The following is a 9599-nucleotide window of genomic DNA, read 5'->3' as shown; positions in this document are numbered from 1 at the left end:
GCTATAGGCTGTGTGCTATCAACGATTTCCACGGAAGGTAGTAAGATGATGTCTTGAGCAGTTACATATCGGGGACCTTTGACATAAATAGATGCATCATGAGTTCCATAAAGATTACTTCTCAATACAATTTTTCAAATTTATTTAAATTTCATGTACATATTCTTGAATACCCACTATGGTAGAATATGCATGTGGTATTTTATCAAATTTTGTGCATGTGATACATGTTCCTTCTATTTCTCCAAGCAAAGCTCCTTGCATCGCAATGCCTATTGTATCGGCTTGGCCTTTCATTGGTGGAGCCAGAATAAAGCATCCATAATAAAGACGCTTACTGTCTACTCATGATTCAACACACTTCCACTGCAGTGTTTGAGTAGACACTGTGACCTTCTCATGAACCATAGTAATATTATTTGATCAGATCATTGAATTATTTATTTCTCTTGAAATATCTGCAATGCTTATTATAAGCTTCTTTTTTTAGGAGGTCTACAGCCATTATGTGGCATAGGGGTTACATCTCGTATGAAACTTAATAGTATACCATTTCTACAAATAGCTGTTAATGCCACTTCTTTTCCGAGACTGGGGCCTTTTATCATGACTTCTGCCCGTTGCATACCTTGATCCACTACTATCCAAGTAGCATTTCCCACTACAGTTTGAGTGGCAAGTGGCATCCCTCATCTTGTACCCTTGAATCCATAAGTATTGATAGAAGAGCATGAAATTACCCGACCCCTTACATCTATAATAGTCATAATAGTATTGTTGAAACTTTCTTGAACATGAATAACTCCATTTATATTCTACGTACATTTTTACATGAACCAATACGTCTATTTTTATGTGAACCAGTTCTTGGTATAGGTTTTGCCATATTTTATCATTTCATAAATATAAGTCAGAGATATATGGATATATCCATTTCATGTCAAAACATATCCTTTACCCTTATTTATGTATTTGTACAACGAATCCTTTTTTGGTTAGAAAGATTATCCTTGTCTTTGTTTATGTCTCAGGTTGGAACAAATTACTATAATTCATCCCCGCCTATGGATCAGTCGACATTTTTCACAATTTTTATGCACAGAGGCTCTTATTTTCATATTTATTATTCCTTAACTTAATTCTAACTTTCTTTAACTTCGATCAGTCAACATTGGAAGAAAATAAGTTGCTTGAAATTTTTAACTTCAAATTGTATACCCCAAAAATGAATGTTGAAAATGAAAAAACCATATAATTATTGGACTCTTTTTTTCGGAGTCTGTAAACTATACGTCTGGTGGTTGAATCATAATGACTTGCTTCACTTTTGCTTCGATTTCCTTGTCGTATACGTATGAAAAACTACTTATAATCGTTCCTGAAACATAGTCTAGAATCATATTTTCATTATCTAAACGAATTCATACTATACCATTAGGCAATCATGCAGTAATTCAACTTTCATGAATCCTTTTTTTTTTCTTTCATTTTAGGTCAAATTCCTTAAGGTATCAACCAATGGGAAGGGTGATATTAGAAAACTGCCCTATCTCTTTTTTTTTTTTTCCACAAATATGAAAGTTCCGCTTATAAATCACATATTAGAAGGATTACCATATATAACACAAAAATTCTCAACCAATTTCTTCTAATTGAGCCTTTTTGTCTGTCATTATACCCTGAGAAGTAAAAAGAATTAAAATCCCCATTCCATCTAAAATTCTAGGAATTCGTTGATAGTTAGAATATATTCGTAGACTGGATCAATTGATCAATTTTAAATTTAAAACAGCTTTATATGAGCCTTTCCTATTCCTTCTATGTGGTAGGGTTAAAACAAAAAAATCTTTGTTGTTTTCTTGATGTTTCCGCATGTTTTTAATAAACCTTCGCGTAAAAGGATTTTAACAATGTTTTCAGTAATGTTAGTAGATGGTATTCAAACTATTCTTTTTTTATTCATGTCAGCATTTCGTATAGAGGTTATTACATTAGCAATAGTGTCTTTATTCATGATAAAGTCATATTATTGTTGTACTCAAATTTCGCTATAATCAACATGATCTTTTCGGTTTTTCATTATTTTTTAATTATGAATTCTTAAAGGCATATACGTGAGACACAACCAATCTACTACTAATAATAAGTGTCAATTTACTAAATAATCTTAATCAATTTCAGTTAAATACTCAGTTAAATATTATAACTATATTAATTATATTAATTATGTTATGGTATCTTCTTTTAATACTTTAGGTGCTAATGAAACTGTTTTAGTGAAATTTAACTATCTTAATTCTCGAGCGATCGCGCAAAAAAACTCGAGTTCCTTTTGGATTTCCTTCTTGATCAATAACAATCGTAGCATTGTCATCATATCGTATGATCATACCGTTCACACATTTCAGTTCTTTCCAAGTACGTACAATTACAGCTCTGATCACTTCTAATCGTTCTAGAGGTGTATTTGGTACTGCTTGCTTGATTACAGCAACAATAACATCACCAATATGAGCATATCGTCGATTACTAGCACCTATGATTCGAATGCATCTTAATTCTCGAGCTCTGCTGTTATGTGCTACATTCAAATGGCTTCGGGGTTGAATCATTTTTTTTTATCTATTTTTTGAATTAACACAAAGGGCGAAGTAAAAAAAAAAAGAAAAAGCAATGTTGTTTGTTCAAAACAAAAAAGAAAACCTGCAATTGTTTTTTTTTTTTTTTTCATCCAAAAAACCTTTTCTTTTGGTTCTATGTTCCTATACTGAAATAATGAATTGAGTTCGTACAGGCATTTTTGATGTCGCTAGTGAAATAGCTCTTTTGGCACTATTTGTTGCTACTCCACTCATTTCATAAAGTATTCTACCGGGTTTGACAACAGATACCCAATATTTGGGAGATCCTTTCCACGAACCCATACGGGTTTACAGAATCTTGTTCTTTTAGGGTTATAGTTGATGGTTGTTTATTAATTCCATCTCTACTACAAAACTGGACATGAGAGTTTCTTCTCATCCAACTCCTAGCGACTGAAACGATTAAAAAATAATATCTATGTATTTATATTTATGTATTTAATGAATAATATACTAAAAAAAATATTGAGTCATGAGATTTTTTGAAATTTCATCTAATATATTAGAAATTTGTATACCTTGTTTCGATATATAACTAAACATGGATTTGATTTATAGAGAATTTTTATTTAGAGATACATTTAGAGATAATAGTATAGATAAAGTCATTTTGTTATAAGGTTATAACAAAACTTTATTTTGTTTTTCTTTTTATTATCATATCAGACCGGCTAAAATTTAGAAATCTAATAAAATCAAAATTTTCACCGGCGGATACTTACTCTTTCAATATTCAGTTGTAGGATTAGTCTATGACATGACCTATCAGAATAAATGAATTGGTTTCTGGTTTGTTCCGCTATCCTACCCAATGACTCATTAAGATTCGTTTTCAATATAATCTTATGTATTAACAGGTATTATCATTTCCCATCACTTCTCGATTAATAGTTAAGTCTGACTTCTACAACAGAGCCCCTAACAAAATTTGATTTGTTCTTGAGTCAACCCTCTCAGTATTTATTGGCTCGGGGCTCTTGATTCTTTTTCTATGAACAGATTTGTATAGTTGTAGACTAATTAGTACTAATGCTTTATTACTTTCGTTGTTATGAGATGAATCATCGACCTTACATATTGGAATCATATATCATTGATATATATATATTTTTTTGCTCTTTCTCTTATCCCTCCATTTATCCCCAAATGTTTTTTTTCTTTATGGATAGCAATAGTATGCTCGATCATTGTTGGTATAATGGTATACGCTTAGGACCAAGTGACTATTATGTCTTTTTATGCTTTTGTGTTGAGCGTATTTATTTTTCCTAATAAATGATTAACTACAAAAGAAATTTTTTTTTTAAGTGAACATGTCACAATTAATTACTCCTATTTTTTTTCGTTTGTAAAGATGAAGAAACAAATTCTATTTACTACGGCAATGAAGAATCAAATTATCACTATATTTATTCCTTTTTCTACGTCTTCTTCCAAGTGGAGGATAACCCTAAGGGTTGTGGGTTTTTTTTCTACCAATTAGGGCCTTCCCTTCACCACCCTCGTGGAGATGGTCTACAGGGTTCATAATTACTCCTCTTACTACAAAACGCTTACCTAGCCAACATTTTGATCCGTCTCTACCCAAACTTCTCTGGTTCACCCCAACATTCCCCACTTGTCTAACTGTTATTGAGTATTTTTTGGGTATCAAATGGACCTCCTCATAAGGTAATTTTAATGTGGCCGATTTCTCCTTTTTTGCAATCAGTTTGACTACAGCACCTACTGCTTTAGCTAATTGTCCACCCTTTCCAAGTGTGATTTCTATGTTATGTATGGCCATGTCTAAAGGCATATCGGTTGAAGTAGATTCTTCTTTTTGATCAATCAAAACCCCTTCCCAAATTGTACAAGCTTCTTCCAAAGCATACGGCTTTCTGGCTGCAGATAATGAAATCTATATAGATGGATCTTATATATATCGTATAATTTTTATATATATCATATAATAAAGTACCATATGAGTGGATATATAGGAATCAAAATCCGCCGAATCACTCATGTTATGATCTTCTACATCCTAGGTCCTTCCTTTCCTTCATCTGGCTTATGTTCTTCATGTAGCATTCAGACCGACTGACTCTATGAAATTACATCGATACTTCCACATATTATGGGTAATGTAGGAGACATGTTTATTTTTCCTCTCGGGAATCCTTAGAATTACCACTGCTTAGCTTTCAATTCACCTCTGATCATCAAATGAAATGTGAATAACCCGTCCTCCTCTATTTGAAACAAATGGCTTTTCTGGTTATGTCAGTGCTTGAAACAATTTTGTCTTCTCCATATTACTATATCTCTAGAGTCAATAATTTTATATGAGGAACTACTAAACTCAATCAGTTGCTGGTGTTACTCTTCAATTTTCCATTGAGGTCTATCTTGTAAAGGTACTCAAATTGGATCAGTGATTGATTTCTAGGTTCATCATAAACCTAAATGGTTACTTCCAATTACATAAATCAATAGTTCAAACCGCACTCAAAGGTAGGGCATTTCCCATTTTTATATGAACTTCTATACCAGAAACAATGATATCTCCATTTATAGCCCCTCTGGGATGTAAAATATATCTTTTCTCATCATCCCCATAATGTATGAGACAAATGCATGCATTTCGATTAGGAATGTATTCTAAAGTTATGATTCTACCATATATGTCTTTTTCATTTTGTTGAAAATCAATTTTACAGTATAGACACCTATGACCTCTGCCTCTATTCCTTGCGGTAATGATTTCTCTGGCGTTACAACCTTCACTTGACTGTCTACGATTCCTTTCATGTGCTCGGAGAAGAAGTTTTGTATAAATGTATCGCCATGCTATTAAGTATTTTGATTTAAGTTCTTTTCTTTCTAATAGGCAGAATAGAATAACCTAGTTGAAGCGTAATGATCATACATATGTAATGCATTGTATGTCCCATAATAGGTCCCATTCTTCTACCCTTTCTTGAGAGTCGATGACTATTCATAGCTATTCATAGCATTGTCCGAAAGAAGAGTTCGATCAAATGCTTTATTTCTGTCCTAGTTGATCCTGATTTGGCATTAGAAGTATATTGATTTTTCAACAATAACTGAATACTTTTGTCTATAAATACTACATATTTGATTCCATCCATCGATCTATTTTCTTCCCTATGAGTTCTAGTCTCAATAAGAATGCTAGTTCTTACTGTTCATATGTTACAATATGAATATACCACACCAATTCGTTATGTATGGATGATGAGATTCCATTGATATAGAGCCAATTCCAATAGACTTATTTTATTGGAGGGTCCCATTGGCGGGCGTGCATCCAATAGGAATTGAACCTATGAATTCGACAATTATGAGTTGGGCGCTTTAACCATTTAGCCATGGATGCTTAGCGGGGATCCTCATACATTGTGAATAACCAAATTCCAATTCAAATGAAATTTTTAGGATAAAGCAATGCAATGCAATTTAGGAGGACTCAATAAAAGGACATCAATTTAAATAATGAATTTTCGAATTAAGAGAGATAATGAGAGAGATCAAGAATTCTCACTATTTCTTATATTCCTAGACCCAATTCAATTCAGTCGGATCTTTCATTCACATTCACATTTATAGGGTTTCAACATGAAAGGATTAGGGCAAGGAAAGAACAAGGTTTTAAAAGGTTTGGAAATTGATTTGGAGTTTAGATGTTCTCGGCTTGCTTTGGTTAAGTTGCTGGAAAATTTTCTAGTTTTGGCCGGTTTGTGTTTCTCTTGGTTTCAAAGTGGAAACTAAGGTACTTTCTCCAAAATTCAATGCATATTATTCATTGAGATGTAATACATACTTATAGCATACAAAATAGGTGTGAAAGCACACCATGGCTGATTTTAAGCACCAATACAAAACAAGTCCATCCGGTGAAGCAAAACACATGTGTAAAGTAAATTTGCCACATGCTTCATGGTTTGTTGACAAGTATTGCTGCCTCATTAGGTGCTTCATGTTAAAGTAGTCCTCATGCATGATGACACATGTCCTTGCATTGGATGAGAGAGAGGTCGAATGGTTTGGCTCCATGTCACCATCTTAGTCACCAAGGTGCTTTCCATGTCATCAAGGTGCTTCATTTCTCTAAGCTTCCTAATACTCTAACTTGGCTAATACATATTAAATAAAACATTGTAGTGTCTTTGTGCACCAAAATACACAAAATTACAAAGCAACCTAGGTTGTGACTTCTCGGCCAAGGCATTTCAGCTTGGTCTTGAGTTTGCATGGTTCATGGCTAACAATTGCCATGATTCTCTAACACTCCTCCTTGGAAATGTTAGGCATGACGTGTAGAAGACTCCTAAGCACTTGAAGTCTTTCTTTTGGCAATGGTTTTGTGATGGTGCCGCCACTTGGTCTTGTGTTGAACAATGCATGAAATTGATTTCTTTGTTTCTTTCAGCCTCACGGATGCTATGGTACTTCACAGGGATATGCTTGGTTCTTCTGTGTTGTACTAGATTTTTTGGTGATGGCTATGGCTGAAGTATTGTCATAATGAATGGTGGTCGCATTTTTTTGCTTGCAACCCAAATCATTAAAGAATTTCCTTAGCCAAATTGCTTGATTTAATGCTGCTGCCGCCGAGATGTATTCAGATTCTGCTATTGATTGTACCGTAGTTCCTTGCTTGTGTGAACTCCATGAAAATGGACCTGAATCAAACATAAACATGTATTCAGAGGTGCTATTCATGTCTTCTAAGCTACCTGCCCAATCATTATCACAATAGCCAACTAATTCACACATGTTGCCATGCTTGTATAGGATTCCAAAGTTGGCCATGCACTTTACATACCTTGGGACTCTTTTTACAGCTTGGTAATGGTTTCGAGATGGTACACTCATGAACCTCATGAACCTTGAGAGCACACCTACATCATACATAATATCAGATCTTGAAGCACGCAAATAAAGCAAGCTTCCAATTAGGCTTCTATAAACGGAAGCATTAACTTTCTCACGTCCATCATCAAGTTCGAACTTGGCATTTTGAATCATTAGTGTTTCAACAATCTTGGCATTTTCTAGTTGAAACTTATCAAGCAAATTCAAAGCATATTTTTCTTGAAATAGAAATATATATTTACTTGTTTGGTTGATATCCAAACCTAGAAAATAATTCATTAAGCAAAGGTCAGACATCTCGAAGGTTTCCATCACTTTATCTTTGAAGTTTTGAATGCCTTCGGTATTGCAACCTGTTATTAGCAAATCATCAACATAAAGAGAGATTATCATTGCATCTTCATGTGGGTTGGTTTTGATGTAGAGTGTAGGCTCATTATCAATTCTTGAAAAACCTTGAAAAACCTTCGTTAGTGAGGTAGTTATCAATTATTGCATACCAAGCTTTTGTAGCTTGTTTGAGCCCATACAAGGCTTTATGGAGCTTGTACACTTTCTCCTCCTCTCTTTCTATAAAAAAGCCTTAAGGTTGCTCAACCTATACTTCTTCTTCTAAAATACCATTTAGAAAAGCTGATTTCACATCCAAATGATATATTTTCCAAGAATTATTGGCTGCATATGCAAGTAAAAGCGGAATGGTTTCATATCTTGCCACTAGTGCAAAAGTTTCCATGTAATCTACACCATATTGTTGAACATAGCCTTTAACAACCAGCCTTGATTTTTATTTGTTCAAAGTGCCATAAGGGTTTAGTTTTGTTCTAAAAACCCATTTGACACCTATTACATGTCCTTTCTTTGGTCTTGGCATGAAACTCCAAGTTTTGTTCTTTTTTATCATGTGAAGCTCCTCTCCATTGCAGCTTGCCATTCTTTGTGTTGTGAAGCCTCACTATATGTTGTAGGATTAGGTGTTGCCATCGTCACACTAGCATAAAGTTCTGCAATTGATTTTGTGCCTCTCTTCCCAACATATTCTTCATTGGCTGGGTCATCAGCATCTTCATCATCATCGGCAACATCAAAATTACTTTGATCGATGGAAGGAGTTCTTGATTGAATATAAGCATTTTCTTCCACTTTATGCTCCTTCCAACTCCAATATGAGTTATCATCTACAATAACATCTCTAGAGACAACAATCGACAACAACATTTATCTTAGATATATTAAAGATTCTATAGCCATTTGAAATAGAGCTATAGCCTACAAATATACCAATACTTGCTTTCTTATCAAGCTTGGTTCTTTTGGAGTCATGGAAATGCATATAACAAATACTTCTGAAGAATTTTAAGTGAGCAATTGAAGGCTCAAAATTTCTTTGGCAAGCACTTATTGAACAGCATTTGTATAGGATGAATTCAAATGGGTAGTCGTTTGTATGGCTACAGAGGGATTCTCTCTCATCAAATTCCAACAACAAAACGATGTTTAAACTTTTATCAAACACCTCGTAGACATAAATTTCCTACTATTTCCACAAAATAATTTCAACTTTTTAAAATGGGTAAAAAATCAAAATTAAATATAAAATGAAAGAAAGCACATGAAAACTTGAAAATAAATAAATAACCATTATCCAACCCAAATTAACCAATAAAAATACCTTGTCAACTTAATTTAGTCAAATTTGGCATCAACACCAAAGAAATTCAAAATTCATCTTCATCTATAATTCGATGACTTCAAAGCTTGGAAACAAATCATGTACTTGGAATTTGAAGCTCAAAGAACCAGAAGGTTCATAAGTACCAAAATATTGATTACCTAAAGCACCTCAAAGTAGAAAAAAATGAATTGTTCAAGGTAGAAAAAGTTAATGATGACTTGCCAAATCCTTGCAAAATGTGGAAATTCTTGACTTAATATTGAAATGTTTTAATATGAGGGTAAGAAGTATGATTACAAAGCTAAAATTAAATATGACAATAGTACATAATGAAATTAAGATATAGATGAATGGTGGAAACAAATGTTTAAAGTAAAGTAAAGAAGAATGAGATGAATTAATGA

Source organism: Ziziphus jujuba, chromosome 8, assembly GCF_031755915.1.
Source record: "Ziziphus jujuba cultivar Dongzao chromosome 8, ASM3175591v1".
NCBI lineage: Eukaryota > Viridiplantae > Streptophyta > Magnoliopsida > Rosales > Rhamnaceae > Ziziphus > Ziziphus jujuba.
The sequence above is the reverse complement of the archived record's forward strand: the minus strand, read 5'-3'. Positions refer to the sequence as shown.